Source organism: Festucalex cinctus, chromosome 20, assembly GCF_051991245.1.
Source record: "Festucalex cinctus isolate MCC-2025b chromosome 20, RoL_Fcin_1.0, whole genome shotgun sequence".
Taxonomy (NCBI): domain Eukaryota; kingdom Metazoa; phylum Chordata; class Actinopteri; order Syngnathiformes; family Syngnathidae; genus Festucalex; species Festucalex cinctus.
In genome coordinates, this window is record NC_135430.1 from 19,313,711 (window position 1) to 19,335,578 (window position 21,868).

Below are 21,868 nucleotides of genomic sequence, written 5' to 3' on the forward strand. Positions count from 1 at the left end.
ATTTTTCCCTTGCGCAATCTGTTTCCGGGTGCTAAAAGTGGCAACGCAAGATGGCTGCCCTCTGTCACTGCGTTGACAGTCCCATTATGCCACGTTCCCGTCAAGTAGTATTTATCAAGCGGTGATATACACTGAACTGTCACATTTGGCCTATTAAGGGAATGCATTTTGCTATGGTTGATTGTAAGCAGCTAGATTATTTTGAAGTCATAATTTGCCCAATTTTAAGTTTGTATCTACCTTTTACTGCCAGGTGTGACGCCGTCCTGGAGACCAACCGGTCTTTCAACCCGTAAGTGGACACTCCTCAAGGGGGATGAGGTGTGAAGATAATGTAAGCAGATAAGTAACGACGCAAGCCTCTGTTTTGAAAAGGGCCATTCTTGTTTGACGTATGACGTCACCCTTTAGAGAGATTACCTCTTTCCTTTTTTGGGTGAAACTGGAAATGTTGAGGATAGCTACTTGAGCAGTATATATTTTTAGTTTATTTCAATATTAACCGGAATAAGGACGTTTGAAAGTGTGTCGGCAAAATTCCACATCGATAAATGTAAATTGATGGGAATGAAGCCATCTTTTTTTTTTTTTTTTGGTTTTCATGAACGAACTCAGGATTTATATTTTGTCCATTAGACATTGTACGGGAACAAAAGAAACAAACAGTGATGCACTGCATGTTTTCTAGGCTTCTCTACGCCAACGCACCTGATTCAAGGATCAGGATAATTTTCAGGCTCCTGCAGAGCTTGCTGATGAGCTGAAATATGAATCAGCTGTGTTGGAAATGGGAGGCCTCGATAACCTGTCGGGCTGCGGCCCGAGTTTGACACCACTGCCCTAGCATTTTGTTTAATGTTCATGCATTGAAAGGTGAATTTGTGAATTCAAATTGTTGAATAACGTTTTTTTTTTTTTTTTTTAAAGAAAGTGTCACACATACGTGACGTCACCTAGCAGCAGCCATTAGAAAAGCACCTTCAGGTGACTTGGCACCTGCGGCAGAAAGACAACGCGAGGTAAGTGTTACTTTTTCCATTTTGTATTTTGTTTGTTTTTTTAACTCTTACACACATAATACACAACATTGTTTTGTTTTTTTTAAACGGAAACACATACTAAAACGAAGCAAAACTAAGCATTTTTAAAATAATGAAAACTAATAAACATTAACAGAGTCGGCCTGAAAAGTTAGCTAATTAAAACTTAAAAACAACAACAATAACAACAACTCAAAACGACCTATAATGAAAATTCCAAACCTATAATAACCCCGTTTATGACACACTTGAGTTAAACATGCTCCTCTGGTCAAATCTCATCATATTTTATTTATTTTTTTTATTTTTACTTCATTTTGTTAAATCATCCCCATGATAATTCTGTTGAACGACAATTCGAAAGTGATGCCTGATTCTGATTGTTTAGTTTGCAACAAATTTATTGTCATTCGTGTTATTTTTTTTTTTGTAAGTTTCAAAATATTTTCAAGTTCCATTTACGTAGATACTCCACTAGAGGGTAGTGTCGCTCCACTGGCCGTTGTTACATTTATGCCTGGAGCTCGACTCCCATCCCTGCTACCTGACCATGCATGCATATCTATTGAATGAATCGCTCACTTTGGATTCTGCTAACAGCTACATAAGAGAAGCGAGCACTCTGCAATATTATAAACATTGTGCATAAAGCTTGTGTACCTGATCTCACTGTGTGTTATGCATGTTATGGCTTTGGGAAAAGCCACACCTTTTGTCATCAGCAGCTACGTCATTCACATATATAAATGTTAGAAGAGATTCATTTGAGAGAAAATGAGATTTGGGCTTGCATGATAAACGGGGAGGTGCAATGTGATTGCACTGCAAACGAGCTGATTAGCTCCGATTTCTGTGGCAGCTGGTGTCTGCTTGCCTTTTTACTTTTCAGGCTTGATTGGTGACTTGCTTGAACTGATAAAACTTCCTTTCATCCGTTTGTCCATAAACTATCATCCAAGAGATCAGGAAGAGAAGTGCGGGCGCAAAAAAGAATTGTTTTTTTCTTTCTTTCCTTTTTAATTCAGTGATTCATTGAAAATTGCCGTCTGTCAAAGTGTCAAAATGATTTTTTTTTTTTTTTTTTTTTTGTGGCTGTGATTGCCTTGAAAGTACTTTGACTGTCCAGCTGTCAAAAAAATATTACGAGGGCTCATTTGTTGTTATTCACGACTGAGGGTTTTGTGGTGATGGCTTAAGTAAGGGGGGAAAAAAAGCGCATGAGCTTTTATTGGAGCGTTATAATGTGCAGTTTGACTTCTAATTTGTGTCGTCCTGGGCTTGTTTTTCTCCTTCCATCACTTGCCACATACTTTTAACTCATTTGCTCCCAAAAACGTATAAATACGTTATATTTTAAATGTTGTGTCCCAAAGACGTATTTATACGTTTTTTTTGTTTTTATTTTAATGCTAGAACATACTAGAAGGCTTTGATGCAGCCTCTGAACTGCAAAGAACGGTAGTTATTACACAAACGGCCAGCAGGTGGCAGCAGAGTAAAGGAGATCTACCAGGGCCATGTTGCTACAAGCTCTTTTTTTTTTTTTTCCCCACTGCTTTCATCAGGAATGTGAATATTGATGAAACTTAACTATTTTCTAATGCTAATTGCTACAAAATGGGAACAGATAGAAATGTATATATTTTTTTTCTCTGATGAAAGAAGATACTCTAATCTTTCTTTTGGTATGTTCCATGTTTTGATAGCAATATAACACTATTATGTGGGCCTTGCAAAATCAGTCAAAATCCAGTAAAACAGACATTGCTTCTGTCAAAATGGCGGCGAGCGAATGAGTTAAAAGAGAAGTGCACTTTCTCAGTCCCCGGAGTCAATTTGTTTTTTGTTTTTTTTGCTCCAAATAGAAAGTTGCGGGTTTGTGGCTTTTTATCCTCTGGTGGCTTCATCTTGAGGATGAAAGGTGAAAATGAGAAATTGTCTCGTCTGGGAGCACCTGTCAGCTGTCACCACACTGGCCAGTGGAACAAACCATCCATCTATGCCAAGACTCCTCTGTCAGTATTTCGCTCCTAAAACTGTTTGGAAATACACGTGTGACGAGAATGATGAGGAGGAAGAGAGCAGGATTTAAAAATAAAAAAAAATTGGATGCTCAATAAAAGTACAAGATAACAACATGTGTTTTAGCGTCGAGCAAAAAAATTCACTAGAAGGAGCCACTCTGAACAATTTACCACATTTCACGTTTTCCCCAAATAGCAAGGCAATATTTGCATCCGTTCTTGCGTCCTTGTGATGTCACGAAACGTCATCAGCTGCGGCCCGAGTACTGTTCCAATATTGGAAGTACGCGTAAGACAAGAATGTACGAAATACCAGGATGTTCTTTGTCAGCTTTACTGGATTTTGACTGATTTTGCAAGGCCCACAGAATATTGTGTTCTATTACTATAAAAAAAAAAAAAAAAAAGCATGGAACCTATCAAAAGAAAGATGAAAGTCTCTTCTTTCATCAGGGAAAAAAAAAAGTGTTTTTGTTTCCGTTTTGCAACAATTAGCATTAGAAGAGAGCTAAGTGTCATCAATTTTCACAATTCTATTTAAAATTGTAAGTAATTGAGCTTTTTTTCGACATGGCCCTGGTTGATCTCCTTTGCTCTGCTGCCACCTGCTGGCCGTTTGTGTAATAACTACCATTTCTGCAACAGTTCTTTGCAGTTGAGAGGCTGCATCAAAGCCTTTTGTATGCTCTAGCATAAATTAAAAAAAAAAACAAAAACGTATAAATACGTCTTTGGGATACTTAGAACATAAAAAACGTATTTATACGTTATTGGGAGAAAATGAGTTAACATTGGAAATATACCGTTTGAAAGGTTCAACTTGCTTTGGGTCTGACCAGTGACCTTAGCATTAGGCTAGTAGGACTACCTTTCCAATTCTTAGACACGGAAACAGGAAGTACTTCTAGTTCTGCTATGAGGAACACACTTTGTTTGTGTCAGGTTGCCAGGGAGCTTCTGGAGCTTCTTCAGACAAGACGTTTTTACAGTCTCGGCGTGCGCGTTCGCGAGCGGCGACAGCCAGTCCCGACCCGTTTACGTTGTCCGTGCGGAATTCCAGCTCTTGCGCCATCGCAGCTATCACCGGGACAACATGTGGATCGTGTTAGCGGGAATGAACGCTCACTTGACGGATGTACAGCCGAGCCGCACATCTCCACGTCGGCGTCGATGGCTCTTAATCAGCCTGACGGGCGCTGCGATTCTTGCTTTCCGCTGCCCGGGTTCACTTTCAGTACGGTTGCAAGCAGACAGCCAGGAATTAGATTTGGGATTAAGGTGCGCGTGCGTGTGCGCGCGCGTGCGGCTTCGCATCAGCTCTCCATCACTGTAATTGGAATGGACGAGTCAACTCCTACGTCGTCTCGGTTACCGTTCGTCAACATGCAGATGGGAGGAATTGTATCCAATATAGACGCAAGAGATGTTTGGTCGACCTTTCACATCTTTTTATAATAAGTCAACAACCGCCGTTTGTTTTATTATTATACTCTGTGTTGTGCTTGTGCTGGGTTTGATATGGATTTAGATTTGAATTTAACTTATGCTAACATTAGAGGAAATCCAGATCATACGCGTGCGTCACATTGCAGTTCTTTCCACTTGCTCAGGTGAAGGACGCTTCAGAATTTAGAGCTACTTTCTCAATCGGGTGCTTTTTGTGTAAAGCAGCCTTGTAATCTTACATTGTATAAAAAGGAAAATTGAGACGTGGATCGAAAATCTCATTTGTCTGTCTCTGTTGTAATCAATAAGATTCAGTTGAATACAAAAAGCTAATTCACGCTGATATTTTACAGATTAATTGATTATTACTCCTAATTTTGGACACTTTAACACTATGATCGACTCCAGTTAAGTTAATTATTGTTTCATATTTTATTTCAAGTCAAATTTCTTTTTTTGGAAGGGAGCCCCGTAAGGTGATTTGTTAGGGTATAAAAAATTAATTTGCATTCCCTCGCAAAGATTGCAAGATAGCACAAATTATTATTGTATTTATTTTAAGAGTTGATGTACTTCCGGGTCAACTTTGGTGTGACCCTTGCATTCGAGTCGACAGTATCGAAACTGATCCGGAACTACATAAACACGTTCAAATAAATACATACATACATACATAAATAAATAAATAAAATACAAAGGCATCCACTCGCAAAAAAACCCCACAATTTTGCGAGGAACGGCAAGTTTTTTTGCGAGGGGATGCAGAATGTTTTTTTTTTTTTTTTTTTTTTTTTTTATTCCCTTAGCATGTCACCTTAGGACCTCCCTAGGAAGGTCCCCAGGAAATGGCCTAAAATGGTTGTTTGGATCTCATGATACCGAACAAAATATATGTTGTTATATTGGCTCGTTTCAGCAACTTAATTTGGAGGCAAGGCAAGTTTATTTGTATAGCACATTTCATACACAAGGCAACTCGATGTGCTTTACACAAGGAAAGACAACACATAAGCATCAAAAAACAGTAGTTAACATTGAGAGGGAAAAAAAAACAAAAAACAAATAAAAATAGGTTACAAAATTTACTAAAAAAAAAAACATACAATAACAATCTTAAAACATTTTTCAACAAACTTTAAAACATTTAACATAAGGAAGTTTAAAATAATATTAATATATTAATATATATAATTAATATTATTAAAAAAAACAAAAAAAAACACTTAATTAAAGCTGTTTAAAAACAGCTGGAGGAGGCTAAATGGGTGTGGTATAGTGATTTAAAAAAAAAAAAAAAAAAAAAAAAAAAAAAAAGGCATTTAATGTGGTATTTAATATTTGGCCTAAAAATAATTAACGCAAATCTCAGTGGCTGTTTGTCCACTGAATGCACCACTTTGAGGTTTTTTTTTTTTTTTTTTTTTTTTTTTTTTTTTTTTTTTTTTTTAACATGTGTGATTTGAAACCGGATACAACATTAAACTATTCAAAAAAAAAAAAAAAGGACCAAACATAGACATAAATGTCAAAAAAATCAAAATATGGATATGCTAGGAAAAAAAAAAGCTTTTTGCTAAAAACTAAACTACCGCCCCCATCTAAGCCATTTTCTCATACTTTGCATCTTTTCTTGTCATCACATTTGTGGATGTTTGGGGTTAAAATTCTGTCTTGTCGAGATTTTATTGCAGGTGTTCATCCGGGAGGCAACTCGATGTGATGTTTTGTTATTTTTATTTCATCACAGAGAGCAGCAGCATGCGCACATAGATACCAAAGATACACGTATCGCATTTGAGCTGCATCTACTATGATTGCAGGTAAACTACATCACAGATAATGTGGCGTGGAGGCGTTTCCCAGCATGCTTTGCTGTAATCTCTTATCACGTTTGACTGCGTTATCATGCCTGTTTTGCATAGTGTAATGTAGTGGCGCACGCTTACAACATTGCGTTAAGGTGCAAAACAAGTGACGGGTCACACAGTTGTTCTTTTTCAGGCCGTTTATAAATACGGGCCCACAATTTCTGATCAACTCCGCAGCCGGGAAAATCCTCCTCCTTCCCTAATCTCACTACTGACGAACAATGTGCTTTATTTCATTACGCTGTAAATCCAATCTCATGCTTCACGCTCCGTGGAGGAGTTAGTAGAGAGAGTGAATGGATGAATGAATGGGATGGCACGGGTAGAAATGCCAACTCCTCTCAATGGCGGCGCCGTTGGATCACAGCTGAGGGATTCTGAGCAATTAGCAGATCAATTAAAGAGCTGATTTGTCTCTTGTTAGCTGCCCCTTTTCTCGGGACAATAGTGAGAGAAATGCGTGGAAACGAGTTCTGCTGTCTTTCCGCGGTCGAAAAGAACATCACCGAAACATTTTGGTGATTCTGTACATACAGCTGCAGCAATATTTTATTATTTTGCTTGTACTTTGCAGTGGTGTAACCAAAATAATAAGAAACAGCCCTCACGCTATGACGAAGTTGCGCTCGCTGTGTATGAAAGCAGGTAAAACGTGAACATGGTCAGCCTGTGAATTAGTTTTCAGAGAGTCTTTCATCACATCTCCTTCAGATGTGAATTAATGATTTTTTTTTTTTTTTCTCCCCAGGCATTTAATATTTAAGAATTCTTCGCACATGTTTACAGCTGCATGCTTCTAAAGGTGTTACAATGACTTTTTATTTCATGACTCACAAATTCCATAAAGGCATTGTTGGAGTCAACAAAAGACGAAAAAATATTTAGTAAAAATATTTAGTAAAGCCTTTGTTTGGGTTATGATCCGATAAGCATTACATCCCTCCTTAACTCTTTGACCGCCAAAAACGTTTAATAACGATTAGTAAAATCACGATGTATGTCGCCATAAACGTTAAAGGGCGTCAACTCTTAAGTTTTTTTTATTTTTATTTTTTTTTTCATTTTATTTGTTTTTTGTCCCCCACCCCCTCTCAGTGCAACGTCAAAGTGCAGCGCTGCCTGGTCAATGGGTTGTGGAATCGAAAACACTCACTATGGCCAGCAGATGGCAGCATTGTATCTCTTTTTGTGAATGATCAAAGCCTTTGTCTTAAAAAGTTTTTTCGATTATGTGTGGCAGTAAAAAGAGTTAAGTCTTTCAAAAGTATGATGTCATCGTCTTCCGGGTTGACCTGTTGTGGAATATACTACATTGTAGGCCATTCTGATTGGTTGTCTTTCATACTAAAGTGGTTGTCACATGGAGTTACTTGGGTGTCCATTGTGTAATATGTAATAATTAGTATAAGAACAGCAAAACCGTAATTGCTCCAAGGCTCCACCTACTTTTAATTTAGTGTACAAAAATTGTACTGATTATTATTTGTTTTCCCCCGCAACGCAGTCAACCCATTTTAAAGTCAGTCAGAATTGACTTTTTTGCTTTCATCGGCACTTTTACTTCACACGGGCTATTTCCATTTATCTGTATAGCAATCCCTAATGGAAGTGTTCGGCTATTTGCTTTCATCCTACTCAACGATGACAGGCCCACAGAGCCTGGAAAACGACGTTGTGACACACGGGAGGTCATGTTCAAAGCCGAAGAATTCCGCGGCCCCCATTTTTACATTTGCTTTTAAACATGAAACCTCTCTTTTGTTTTGATCAACTCAGACTCTTACAATTTTATACTTACACTAAACTAAGTGCAATTTCTAGAGAAATTGCGTGGGAATGCTGAAAGCAAATTGAGAGAGAAATTACGAAATTATAACCTCCTGGTTATCGTGCCACCGAGCAGTATCAGACACCTGGTAATGATGATAATTTATATATATATAAATATATATGGAAGTGGGCGTGGAAAGTAATCCTTAGAAAAAGTTAATTGACTGTCCCATTGAAAATGAATGGGGTAAAGTTAATATTCAATGTTAAATTTTGCAAATATTGTAAGTAATGTGGAATCAGACGAGATATATATATATATATATATATATATACTCGGGGAGGCGTGAATTTTTGAGCTAGTTGAAATTTGAACAATGTAAATTGGAAGTATTACGTGGAAGTTTTTAGGCGGCAAAGAAGTGTGGCGAATAAAAATCCCAATAACATATGTTGGAATGCTTCAGCATTCCCACAATTATACTATAAATTATACTATTAAACAACATCTCACTCCAAAGTACATACATTTATATTTACTTTTGACTCGACGTCCTCGACGATGCCGCTTACCGCAGCACCAGCTTCTCACCTTGAGAACCAGTGCTAATTAAAATGAATTAACTTATCTGTCGCGGTGCAAAAACAATCCCCTTCTCTTGTCAACGTGGCTCGTTTTCTCAGGAGAAAAATGGCAAATGTGTCACCGTCTTTTTTTTTTTTTTATTTTTTTTTTTATTTATTTTTTTTTATTTTTTTTTTGCAGCTGGCCCCTGCGTGCGCAGATGATGGATGCCTGTATTTCCAATTCTTTCTAATGAGTTCCTCTTCCATATTGCAGGCTCATTAGGCGAAAGGGGATCTCTGCATTACTGAGAATAATAGCAAATGATAATACCTCGGTAATGATCGTGATAATTGTCCTTTAATGCACGTTCTGTGCACTATTTCTGTCCTGTTGATGTTTTTATTGTTTTTCTTTATGGGGCAGTAAACGCCTGACATATACAAGAGTCGTTTCTCTGGTATCTAAAGAGACACGTTCAACCAAAGTGTGTGTATATGCATTTTTTAAATGTCATAGAACCAGAACTATAGATATTTGAATATGTTGGTAATCACATGACTTCAATTAAACACAAATCTTATTTGTTCTAAATGTGAAGTTTTCGTACTCTTAAGAAAAGTGGGGAAAAATGTTTAACTAATAGAAACATGGCTTCTTTTAGTCATTGATACATTAATTTCATCATAATTCATTAAATTGAGTTAAAAAGATGCACTGTATTTCAAAAAATGAATTTGATATTGATTTCTGTTGAAGTCATTTTCTGCCACTAGATGGCATTATTGCATTTGTAAGTTGCTGGTGAAAGTCCAGTGCATTTTTCTTTTCATATTAAGAGTTATCTAAACTTTAACATGAAGTAACTTGTAAAATTCTGCACATTTTTAAAATTGTCAAATATTACTTGACCCCAGTTTCCACAAATATACGGATTATTATTTAATTTATTACTGCAAAATTACACACTAATTTTGACAACCCTTGTATGAAGTATGCACTTCCTATTTTATTCACGTCATTGCCATCTGGTAAACCCAGATTAGAACGAGTCGTCAATTTGTGACGACATGGTCGTGAAATGAGAGCCAAATATGCGACTAAAAGAAATATTATGTTAAGCTGGTGATACCCTTAAACTCAAGATGGCGCTGATTATCTTTCTGCAAATATTCACTGTTGCAGGTGTAGTCACTGGTGAACAGTTATTGCGCAACATATCCTACTTTTATGTCTCCCTTCCTGGTTACATCAATTGCAGCGCCCCCAAAGAGGTTGAGGTGAAAAATGTGGTTTTGATGACCCATCATGAAAAAATACTTTTATACAAAATCTACTTCAAAAACATCATTTAAAACTCAAACATTGACACAAGCAATATCGTTGATATGAATAATGTATGCATTCTTTAATTGAATGCTGCTGCCCTTTTAAACTGCATGTGCCTTGCTCAGGATGGTGCCACTTGTCCCCCCCCACTGTGAGTTACACACTCCTTGGGAGCTTCCATAAGTGGATTTATTTGAATATGGATTTTGCATAGCTATCATCACTTGAAACAGATTTTGATTTTTTTTTTTTTTTTGTGTGTTCCAATAAAGCTACTGACCGCTAATGTACTATCTTCCTAAGACGGACAAAACCACAAAACGGCACTCTTTGTGTTGAACGGCGTCCGCGTAACGTGATTGTCCGGCGCAGGCTGCAGCTTCCTCATTTTGACATGAATTAAATCTCCAAACTGCCCCTTGGGGCCGGAGACCTCACGCCTCCAAACGTTCAATTCCCATGATTGAATTTCACGGAGGTCATCTCTCTCTCTCTCTCTCTCTCTCTCTCTCTCTCTCTCTCTCTCTCTCTCTCTCTCTCTCTCTCTCTCTCTCTCTCTCTCTCTCTCTCTGCCCACTCACCAATGGCGATGGAAAGACGAAGGGACTCTTCCTTTTTACATCACAGGGCAAAATGGGAGGACAAAGACAAATAACCGCGAGCTTGAGTTTTAGCAGGCACACAAAAACAAATGAAAAAAAAAAGTTGATCCCCTGGGACTAAGCCTGCTCCATTTCATGATGTCATTCAGTCCATTCATTGACTGCTTTTTGAAAGACTTAAACCCCTTTGAACACTTTGTCACGCAGCGATGATGCATTGTAACGCTATTGTTGCCAGAACCTTGAGGAGAAGTCGGCGGTAATGAACAAAATATGTACTCAAATATTTTTATTTTTTTTTCTATTAAGGCATTTGTCAACACTACCTTTCATAAGTTTGGCGATAACATAAATTTCCTCAGTTTTAAAAGTAGTTACTACTTTTTTTTTTTAATCACAATTATAATGACTAGATCAGGTTTGTCATTTTCATGTGTTGTTTACATTTTCATTTATACATAAAAAAAAAAAATTCACTCTGGGTCAATAATGGTCAAAGGTTAGAACCTCAAATCGATAAACTAAAGCATTTTGAATTTACTTATTTGGCTCTATTTTTGGCCTTTTATTAGTAGGCATGTAACGATATCCAAACATCACGATACGATGTCACGATCCGATAATTATCACGATATTGTGGGGCTGTTGGCGATATTTAAAGATCACAATATTGTAAAAAAACAAACAAACAAAGAAAAACAACCCAGAATATTGTACTTTGGTACATAACCGCAATGCATATGAACCACCTACAATCTCTAATAATATTGAGGCACTTACTTGCTAATGCAAGCGCACATTGATCGCTTCACAAGCAAATTAGGTTCCCCTTCATATGACAATTAGCATAATTTTAAACATAGAAGGCCAAAACATCCGTCATGAAAATTAAATTGCACTAATAATTTAGCCACTAGAGGGTGCTAGAACTGCACAAATGGAAATCAACCAAAAAAATTACGCTAATTTTGATGGTTTTACTCTTAGCGTTTGTGAAAACGTGAAATTTTGCACACACATAATGCCTGGCCATTTTGTTTTATACTTAGTGAACTCCGAAAAGTCCTCTTCTGTGCTCTTAGAGAGGAAGTCAACCAAAAAAAAAACAAAAAAACATTCTTGACAATAATGTTGTATGCAGCTCCAGTGTCGACTAAAGCTGACATCACAGTTGCTCAGGTAACAACCAATCACAGCTCAGCTTCAGAAAACAGATGAGATGATTGGTCATTGCCTAAGCCCTGAGCAACTGTGATGTCATCATTAGTCAACAGTTAAGTGGCAAAATGGCCGCCCCGTGAGATGGATTAAAAATAACTCATATTCCACAAATATAATATGAATCAGAATGTAATGTTTAAACAAGTGAGGTCACATATAACCCGTTATTGTCAAGAGCTCTCTTAAAAGCTAGCATTCTTTAAGAATAGCATTTATTTTTGCTAGGATGTATTATTCACCTTTTAGGTGAAATTCTAAGCTAACATTATTCTAAGAATATTTTCGAATTTTCTACAAATGTGTCGTCTTTGCACTATATATATATATATATATATATATATATATATATATATATATATATATATATATATATATATATACTATTTAAGAATACAATCCTAGATTGCCAACTACTGAAAATTACAGAAGTGAACTAAATACAAAAATAAATACATGATCACAATTCTAGTCACTCGTATTTAAATAATTTTTGATTTAATCACATTTAATAGTAGCAAATTACTTCTGATTATGATTCACAGCGAGCATCAGAAACTTCAACACTTCAAGTACTTAATTCCAAGGTGACTTAACTTTTACCAGTTATTTTCAGTTAAGATACTCAATTATACAACGCTGAACTAGATTATATCTCTCGTTAGTTTGATTGGGAAATGAAGTGCTTTTTCCTTAGAAAATTTAAGCAAAACTTTTGAATGGCAGCTATAGGAATTGTTACAAGGACAAAACGCGTTCAGAATATTTCTTTCCCATTCTATTTGTAACATTGCAATTTTTTTTTTTCTTATGAAACTTTCTCTTCAATTTTGCTTTCAGCCTGGCCTTTTGATATTCTTTGTGTTTCTCTGATGAATTAACTGCTGAATTATTTTACGGCGAGTTTAACATTTGGCTGGTGGCGCACGCGCTTCCTCTCCCGGTCAGTGACAGTTATGGCCTCATTGTCCAATCCTTCTTCAACGGAGCGTGACGGTGGAAGTAGACTGTTGTGGACTCCTCAAGGCCGAGGCCGCCGCCTGCCGCCGCCACTGCAGGAGGGGCCACGGCGAGACTTGAGGGACGACGCGGCGTCGTGGCTCGGATGCCTCATTGAGCGCCGGGCTGAGGATGAGAGATGGCTGCGCGCGTTCGCAGCTGGAATGGCCTTTGTCGTTTTCCTTGTTTTCACTCGCTTCATTCATCCCAATTCTCAGTCCTCCTCCTCCTTTTTCTTCGGCCATTTATCACCTTCAGCACTTCCCAGCAGTATGTGTGAGAGGGAGTGTATTTTTTTACTCGCTGCTATCTGTCAGAGAGAGCTGAGCGTCTTGTGCCTCCGGTGGTTGTTTCCAAGTTGTGAGATGACCCAAGGCTTGAAAGTGCTGAGAAGAGGCTGCATGATGAATTGGCTTGTTGGAAAGGTTCGAGTTTCAGTCAACAGATCTCAATTTTTGTTGTTTTTTGTCGAGGAAAAAAAAAATAGCTCTTTTTTTTTTTTTTTTTTTTTTGGTGGATTAAATTATGCGTTAAGAAAATAATGTAATTTTTTCACGATAGTTTCACAGTTTTCTTCAAGCTCAATTTTCAAGGCGTCTACTTTCTGTCACCAAGGTATATTAGAGAAAACGCTCTCGGTATGACAGTGAGGCACAAACGCATTCTGCCAAATTCCCAAACACGGTATAATACTACGGAGCCCCGAAGGTGACATGGTAGGAAAAAAAATAAAAATAAAATAAACCGTTGCGTTCCCTTGCAAAAAACTTTGCGTTCTCTCGCAAATATTGCAAGGGAAGAGAGAACGCAAAGTTGTTTTTTTCACCTACCATGTCACCTTGCGAGGCAATGCAAAGGTTACCCCCCCCCCCCCCCCCCCCCCCCCCCACCATGTCACCTTAGGGGCTCCGTATATAATACACAATTTTACAAGAATAATCTTATTTTGTCAAAGTATGTATCTTACCAAGAAGAAGTTGTGACGTTACAAAAGGTAGAATTTTGTCAAGAAAAGTCATAATGCTTGAAGAATAATTCATCCAATTCACAAGTCATCCTTTTTGTCAAATAAAAAGACCAAGGTTGTGAAAATAGTCATATTTTTAGTCTAGACAAAAACGGGAGCATTACAGCAATAAAGTCATAATTTGTTGCGAACATTTTTAAATGATATTTTTGTCATGAAAAGTTGTGCGTTCAGAAATAATCACAATTTTTCAAGAAAAGATGTTATTTTGACAAAACGGAAGAATTAATGTATTTTCATTTTTGGGTATTGATTAATGCAAAGGTTAGTTTATTTAATACACATTTCTGATACAGTATAACAAATTTACTCAAATTAGCATTAGAGAAGTGATGGGCAAATGAAGCTTCATGAAGCACTTTTTTTTTTTTTTTTTTTTAATTCCTCATTTCAAGATGCAGTGGAGATTTAATACATTCCATTTCGCTAGACTTAACTTTCAACCAAGATCATCCGCTTGAGGAATAAATAAATATCGCGAGTGCTTCATGAAGCTTCATTTTTCCTGTCACTACTTGGCAGTATTATGTTGTTATGCAATTCATTTATGTCAGCGGTGCCCAAGTCTGGTCCTTGAGAGCCGCTGTCCAGCCTGTTTTCCACGTCTCCCTCCTTCAACACAGCTGAATCCATTGATCAGCTCATCAGCGAGCTTTGCCGAAGCCCGATAATGATCCTGACCATGAATCAGGTGTGTTGGTGAGGGGAAACATGGAAAACAGGCTGGATAGGGGCTCTTGAGGACCCCACTCGGGCACCCCTGATCATCTTAATGATTCGTCACAATAATTATCAAACATATATCATTTTATTTCCATACATTTTCCATGTCGGATTATCTCTTCTACAACATTCCTAAAAAAAAAAAATCACAATGTCCCATCACTGGTGTGCTATTTTTAAACCATGCCTGTGGGCTATTAATATGATCTTTGTGCCCGCGGGCATCATGCTGGTGTGCTCGAACCACATGCCGTCACAGTTGCTTACAAACATCACAAGATTTTTTGCATCCCAATTAACATTGTGCCTTCGAAAGATAAAAGCGGCCTTTTCGGCATCTTTCATCATATGGCAGTACTTTTGAAAATATTTGGTCACTGCGCCCGAGTGGACCAGCAAAAAGGCGCCTTAAAAAAAAAGCGCAATGATGAAACGCGCAAATAGAAGCAGGTGAAATATAGGAGGAGGCCTTAAGATTTTGTCGGGTTGCCTGGCAACTTGAGTTGGGTTGCCGCACATCAAAACAAAAATGCTGAGCAACAACACACGCACACATGCTGTACAGTACACACACACACAGCGTCGATTTAATACCATTTGTATGAGGCTTCCTTTCGAGAGAAACAATCATCCATCATTGTGCCTTGCGGCTCCTTGAGACACACTGCATTGTTTTGTTTTGGGTTTTTTTTTTGGTGGGGGTTTGTTTCAAGGATGAAACTTGCTCTCTCACAGCTCGAGACTGGCTCTGAAACGTAGCCGGAGCTCCGCGGGTTCCGATTTTTGGCCGTGAGCGAGTTACACGTCTGTCGTGCCGGCGAGCCAAGCATGCGGAGAGAAAAAGAGAGGATGAAATTCCTCAAGTGGGAAGTAAAAGTTGTGGAGGTCAAAGCAGCTGTAAGTGGAAATAGTGGGATTTTCAAAATGATTTTTTTTTAACATCAGATTATTTATTTTTTTATTCAGCACAACAACGCACGCAAAATAGAATTATGTATTATTTACTATGACATCTACAACACCACTTGAGCAATAGTAAATTTGCATCAAATATTCTGCCTCTGCAGAAATAATAATGCTTGGAGCATGGAACTACCAATGTGGAGTAAACATTTTTGACTAGTACGTAGGGGTGTGACTTGCCTAGTACCTGACGATTCGATTCGTATCACGATTCACAGGTCACGATTCGATTCGATACCGATTAATCCCGATACGAATTTATAAGTCGATTGTTGCGATTTTTTTTCATTCGAATTTAGAAAATACTAATCAGTAAGCTTGTAGAGTGTAAGATTTATATGAAAATGTATGATTTATTTATCTGAAATTTCAGTCTTATAGAGGTTGTAATCTGTTTCATGTTTGAACAGCATTAAAATAAAATATTAAGGCTTAATGTTCCGTTCATATAACATTCTTCCATGCTCAAGGTGTGAATCCTAACCCGAAGTCAGACGTTTTGTTGAATAGTTTTCCATTAAAAATGGACGTTTAAAAATCAATTCACACACACACACAAAAAAAAGAAAAAAAAAAGGCAATGATGATAAGGCGTTGAATCGGTAAGACTACCGAATGAACAATTCTGAGCTCTTAAAAAAAATAAAATAAAATAATAATAATAATTTTATTGAATCGATTCGAGAATCGCGCGATGAAGTATCGCGATATATCGCCGAATCGATTTTTTTTTAACACCCCTACTAGTACGTATTTAAATATGTTTTAAATTTAGTGGCAAGTACGCTCGAACGTACTTGCAAATACGTTTACCGTATTTTTTCGGATTATATGTCGCTCCGGATTATAAGTCGAACCAGCCAAAAAATGCATAATTAAGAAGGAAAAAACATATGTCGCGCTGGAGTATAAGTCACAATTTTGGGGGAATTTTAATTGGTAAAATCCAACACCAAAAACATACATGATATCTTGAAAGGCAATTTAAAATAAAAATAAGAGAGAGAGAACAACAGGCTGAATAAGTGTATGGTATACTAACGTTACATGTCAGTAACGACGTAACATATTAAGAGTTTGTAGCGAGCAGTGACGGGAGGCGGAGTGTTGAAGGGCGGAGCCAAAGGCTGGCGTTTTATTGACATCAGCTTCTGAGGTCTTCACAGCAACTCCCCACTCAGCTAGAAGCTAACAGGCTAACTCCCCTTTTCCACATAACAAAACCTTCCCACCCGGAACTCTCCTTTCGTCCCAACGTTCCGTGGGTGAATTATGTTCCCATCACTACAAGTTATTCATAGAACTCTTAGCATAAAGAACATGCATGTAAACAAGTTTACCAAACTATCAGTTTCACTCCAAATCACTAAATCCAATGAAATCTTCATCCTCGGTGTCACTTTTAAACAACTCCCCCAACTCGGGAGGCTTCCTCTGCTACCGGCAATGTTGAACTTATCAACACAGGCCTAGAGCGCCATCTTGCGGTTTAGTGTGAAAATAACATGTGAAATGATATCATAATGTGTTAATTTCATACATCAGTCGCACCAGAGTACAAGTCGCACTAAACTATAAAAAAAAAAAAACTGCGACTTATAATCTGAAAAATACGGTAAACGTACTTGCAGATACGTTTTGGAAGTACTTGTACACTAATGCTAAAAACTTGCGTTGTTTTCCCATAATGCCCTGGTGCTTTTCAGGTAAATATTTCCGCACGCTTGAGGTAACACTGCTCGTTTGCTGCACAGACCCGTGCAACAATCTCCTCACCTGTTTGCTTTCTGTCAGGCGTCTGCGTTAAAACACCTGATTGCTACTTAATTGACTCGAAGCTATGTTGTCAAATGGTAAAGTCGACTAATCTGTTCACCCCTGCTAAGCTTTTGCCTCGCTATAGCTCATAATGATTGCAGTTATTACGCATGTTGTGAAAATACTAAGAGACCTTAGTAACATGTTTCCAATACAAACGTATGCAAATCGGGTTTTACGACATTAAAATCCACCTTGCTTTGTTGCCATTCCTATATAATTTGGCATCTTGTCTCCCCACGGCAGGGGGCCGAGTGGGGTGTCTCACCCACGCCGGAGAGCTGCGCGTCGTCGGCGCTGAAAATGATTTGAATTTATATGCGCGTACGAAGCATACAGCTTATTCAACGAAGAAGCGTATTAACGGGCTGCTGTGCACAGCATGACGCGCACGCACACACTTTTTGTGTTGCAGCCCGAAAGCTTGTGCGTACGACGCTGGCGGAGTGCGGAGCCTGATGGTGGTCCATTCACTGCCGGATAAACGGGTAATTGAAGCCAGGATGTGATGATTGAGGTGCAAACACGCTGCTGTCACTCTTTTATTTTTCTTCTTCAAGTGTTCATAATCAATGTTTTGATTATGAAATGGCTGTGAAAAAAAAAAAAAAGTCTATAGGTAAAGGCATGGAAGAGTTCAAGGCTGTCTTCCAGTGATCTAATACCTCCAATATGGAGCTTGCTAGCATCTCATTGCGCTTTTCAGTAGCTAGAGATGAGATATTAAATCAAGTTTGTGGGTTCAACCCGTGTGTAACTATTTTCTTTTGTGCCATTTTCTTTTTTTCCATGTTAAAAAATAGTGACCATATTACACAATAGTTTGCTCGTGAGGTGGGAGTGACAAGATGGCCGCCCTGTGACTTCAACGGCCTGCACTAGCGTGTATGGGCCATCGGCTATCCAGTCATATATACAGGTCAGTGGTCTGCTAGAAGTCATTTAGAGTCCAGAAGGAAAAAAGAAATAGTTTTCTGTTTTTTGAAAAAAAAAAAAATTCCCTTTTTTTTTTTTTTTTTGATTTTTTTTTCTGTTTTTTGGAAAAAAATCTTTTTTTTTTTTTTTTTTTTTAACTGTTTTTTAAAATTTATTTATTTTTTTGTTTTTCCCCCATTTTTCTGAGTAATTTTTCCTCCTGTTTTTCTGAATATTTTTTATGACAGAAAAAAATTCAGTAAAACAGACAAAAAAATATTCAGAAAAATAAAAATACCCCAAAGCGCCCCCCAAAAATATCCAGAAAAACAAATTTTTTTTCCAAGTTATTCCAATATTAAAGCACAAAGCATCCTTTTTTTTTTTTTTTTTTTTTTCCAACTTTTTAAATTATTTAATCCAAAAAACATGGGTCAAATTAAATAACCTACAAATCAACCCAATTTGTTGGGTTGTTTTGTGGGTTATTCATTTGACCCAACTTTTTTGTGGTTAATTGAATAACCCCCCAAAAAAGTTGAGCTCTCTTTCAACCTAATTTGTGTTATTTTTGACCCAACTGATTTTAGAGAGAAGCGTTTAAATCACTACAGAAGGTGGATGGATATAATTTAATCAAATAAATTCTGGATGATAGTGACCCAAAACTCCAATTTTGGACATGTATGTCATGCTACATCACGCTGTTTAGAAAGCGGTTCAACCCAAAACGGTCTGCTTGCGATCGATGCAATGCCCTGAGAATGAAATGATTCAAATAAACGACTGTTCTCAAGCTTTTCTGTTGGAAGTTCCACATCTTAGCGTTCGAATTTGCACGTTCAAATATTTTGTGTGACCCCCCCCAAACATTTAGATAGTGTTCCCTCGTTTTCCGCTGGGGTTCGGTTCCAAAAAATACCCGCAATAAATGAAATCCGCGAAGTAGTTAGCTTTATGTTTTACAACTCTTATAAATGTTTTAAGGCTCTAAAATCCCCGACCGCACAATTTAGACACTTTTCTCATTGAGCCATTTACATGTTCTCACATTTCTCTCTTGTTCAAACTTTGACAATGTTCAAACCTTCATAAAATTTTATCAAATGGGTATATTACTGTAAAAAAAAAAAAAATGCGAGACCGCGAAAAGTGAACCGCGTTATAGCGAGGGAAGACTGTATATCAATATTGTTTATGTATTTAAGCCACATTACAAATGATCAGATTCCAAATTCCACCCATATGACCACTAGTTGCTCCATTTGGTCGTATAGCTGGCTGAGCTATCGTCTTTTTTTTTTTTTCTTTTTTTTGTTGTCGTCCCACCTGCAGGACATTTGTGCGCCGCTGCCACGTCTCCAAACTCGGCTGCAGCTACCGAGGAGGAAACATCGCATCTTCCACCCCCACAGAACGCCTCAAACATTGCTAACCTCCTCACACGAGCTGGACCAAAGTTGTGTTCCTCTCCTCTCTCGCTTTTTTTTTGGGGGGGGGGGGGGGGGGGGGGGGGAAGAGTACTCACTCCTCCCCTTTTCCTTTCTCCCCTCCTGGGGGAGGCACATTGTCTGTCTGTCTGTCTGTGGCGCAGTGTCCGGTTTCAAGCCACGCTTGCGCGGCGCCCTCTCCTGCGTGGGTCACAAATAGAAAAGCGAGAGGTCCGGGAGGAGGTTCCGCTGACGAGAGACGATCTTCGAGCTCCCGTCCCGAGCAGACGCGGCGGCGGCGGCGGCGGCGGCGCGCACACTGCAACGAGGACTATATGCATATTCATCGTTGTTGTTCTTCTTCTTCACCGCTCGACCGCACGGACAAGACGACACGCGGCGTGGATCGCAACTCAATAAATGCGAGTTGACCACCTCACCAGGTAAGGAAAGCAATTTTCCCTCATTTTTTTCAACATCATTTGCATTGTTTGGTACCCATGCGAAATTGCCGCCGCAAAATGTCAATTTAATTGAATTGTTTTAAAAGTGCATGTGGGTGAATTTGTATTATCCAAGCAAGTCTCATTGCCTTTTTTTTAAGAAGTTTTTAAAAGATGCCTCGCCACCTGTGGCCGCTTGGTGGCGCTGGCACCTCCAACATGTTTGACCCATTCAACAAATAATGTTTGACTTCTGCTCCTTTTTTTTTTTTTTTTTTTTTTTTTTTTTTAAATATCTCATGACAGTAGAATAGGGTTATAAGAAATTTACACGAGAGAGGGAGGCTGACATATTATTTGATTAAAATGTCACGGATGTGAACATGTCTTCTAGTTTGAACAGCTTCATTCATTTTATTTTAATTTGCTTTTTCAACATTGCTCTGTGCTTGTTTTACTCTCTCGTCTGCATGCAAAGGTGAAGCTGTCGGTTCATTAAGTCCACAACGCATTATGAATTGGATGGCATTTCAAGGATTTAATTGCAGTTACTTTTTGGTGTAAAATATTGTGATTGATATATTGGAGCAGTAACAGTTTTTTTTTTTTTTTTTTTTTAAATCAACATTTGGATTTTTAACACCTGATTTAATGATGACTGTTTGAGTGCAATCCATTCAAAGAAACATCTGCAAATCTATTTTGGTAATAAGACATCCATTTTTTATTTTTTTTTCTATTGTCCTTGGCGTGCTAGCGACAGTCAGCCTGCGCTAATATTGCAACCTCAGAGGATGCACGAGACCGACATCCAGATGGTGGAATTAACTTCCAATATTATTATTATTATTTTTTTATATATGGTCATAAGTTGTTTCAGGAATGAGCTTTAAAAATGTGACGGCGCTGAATGAAATATGATTGTAATGATTGTTACAGCTGCACATTCCTTTGCATTGTGCCTAATCACGACACAACAAAAAAACGCAGCAATTAGTTTCGCCGGGAGAATTCCTTGATGACAATGACCCTCGTAGACCCAAATGGTGCGGTCGCTATGACAACCACATGAATGAGACGCCTATTGTCGCTGACCTTTGTGATACGGCTTCCCTCCGGGGTGTGGGGGGGGGGGGGGGGGGGTTGTTCCAGTCCCACTGGGAGTGAAAGTGGAGAGGCATTATCATGCACATGTAAGCTAAACAGTCATTAGCCTCTTGGCCCCGTCCGTGCGCTTTTTAAGCTCTTTTGCTGCCTTTATTTATCTGACATATGCACCGTGGGGCTTTGGGCTACTTTAACCTACAAACATACTCGCGCCGTTTTATCCCTGTGCTGGAAGCTTGTTTTCATTTTTTGTTATGACATTGGATGAGTTTTAACTTGCCTCAAAGCTGACTTTTTTTTTTTTTTTTTCTTTTAAATATATGAAATACAAAAGCCATCCAGTAGTTGCTTTCGACATGTGTGTAATGTTCCAAAGTGACATCGCCAATGCCTAATGGCCCAGCATGCATTTTACCCTGGGACTTACATTTGCTCCCAATAACGTGTATATACGTTTTTTTTTTTTAAATGTTCAAAGTGTCCCAAAGACCTATTTATACGTTTTTTGTTTTCATGCGAGAGCATACAGAAGGCTTTGATGCAGCCTCTCGACTGCAAAGAACGGTTGCAGAAATGGTAGT

At 38.2% G+C, this 21,868-nt stretch overlaps 1 protein-coding gene across 7 annotated transcripts in view; it reads left to right on the forward strand.

The window, feature by feature from the left end:
• The window catches only part of sema5a (sema domain, seven thrombospondin repeats (type 1 and type 1-like), transmembrane domain (TM) and short cytoplasmic domain, (semaphorin) 5A), a 158,457-nt gene that overhangs the window by 752 nt on the left and 135,837 nt on the right, over positions 1-21,868 (forward strand). For 4 of the 7 annotated variants that reach the window (XR_013280805.1, XR_013280807.1, XR_013280806.1 and 1 more), the window contains exons 2-7: positions 254-334; positions 928-1,019; positions 17,808-17,880; positions 18,196-18,311; positions 19,643-19,766; positions 19,902-20,180. The gene's annotated coding sequence lies outside the window, so the exon portion shown is untranslated. Of the gene's footprint in view, positions 1-132; positions 184-253; positions 335-927; positions 1,020-17,807; positions 17,910-18,195; positions 18,312-19,642; positions 19,767-19,901; positions 20,181-21,868 lie in introns of those variants that run through there. The other 3 variants (XM_077508475.1, XM_077508474.1, XM_077508473.1) reach the window with 3 other exon arrangements.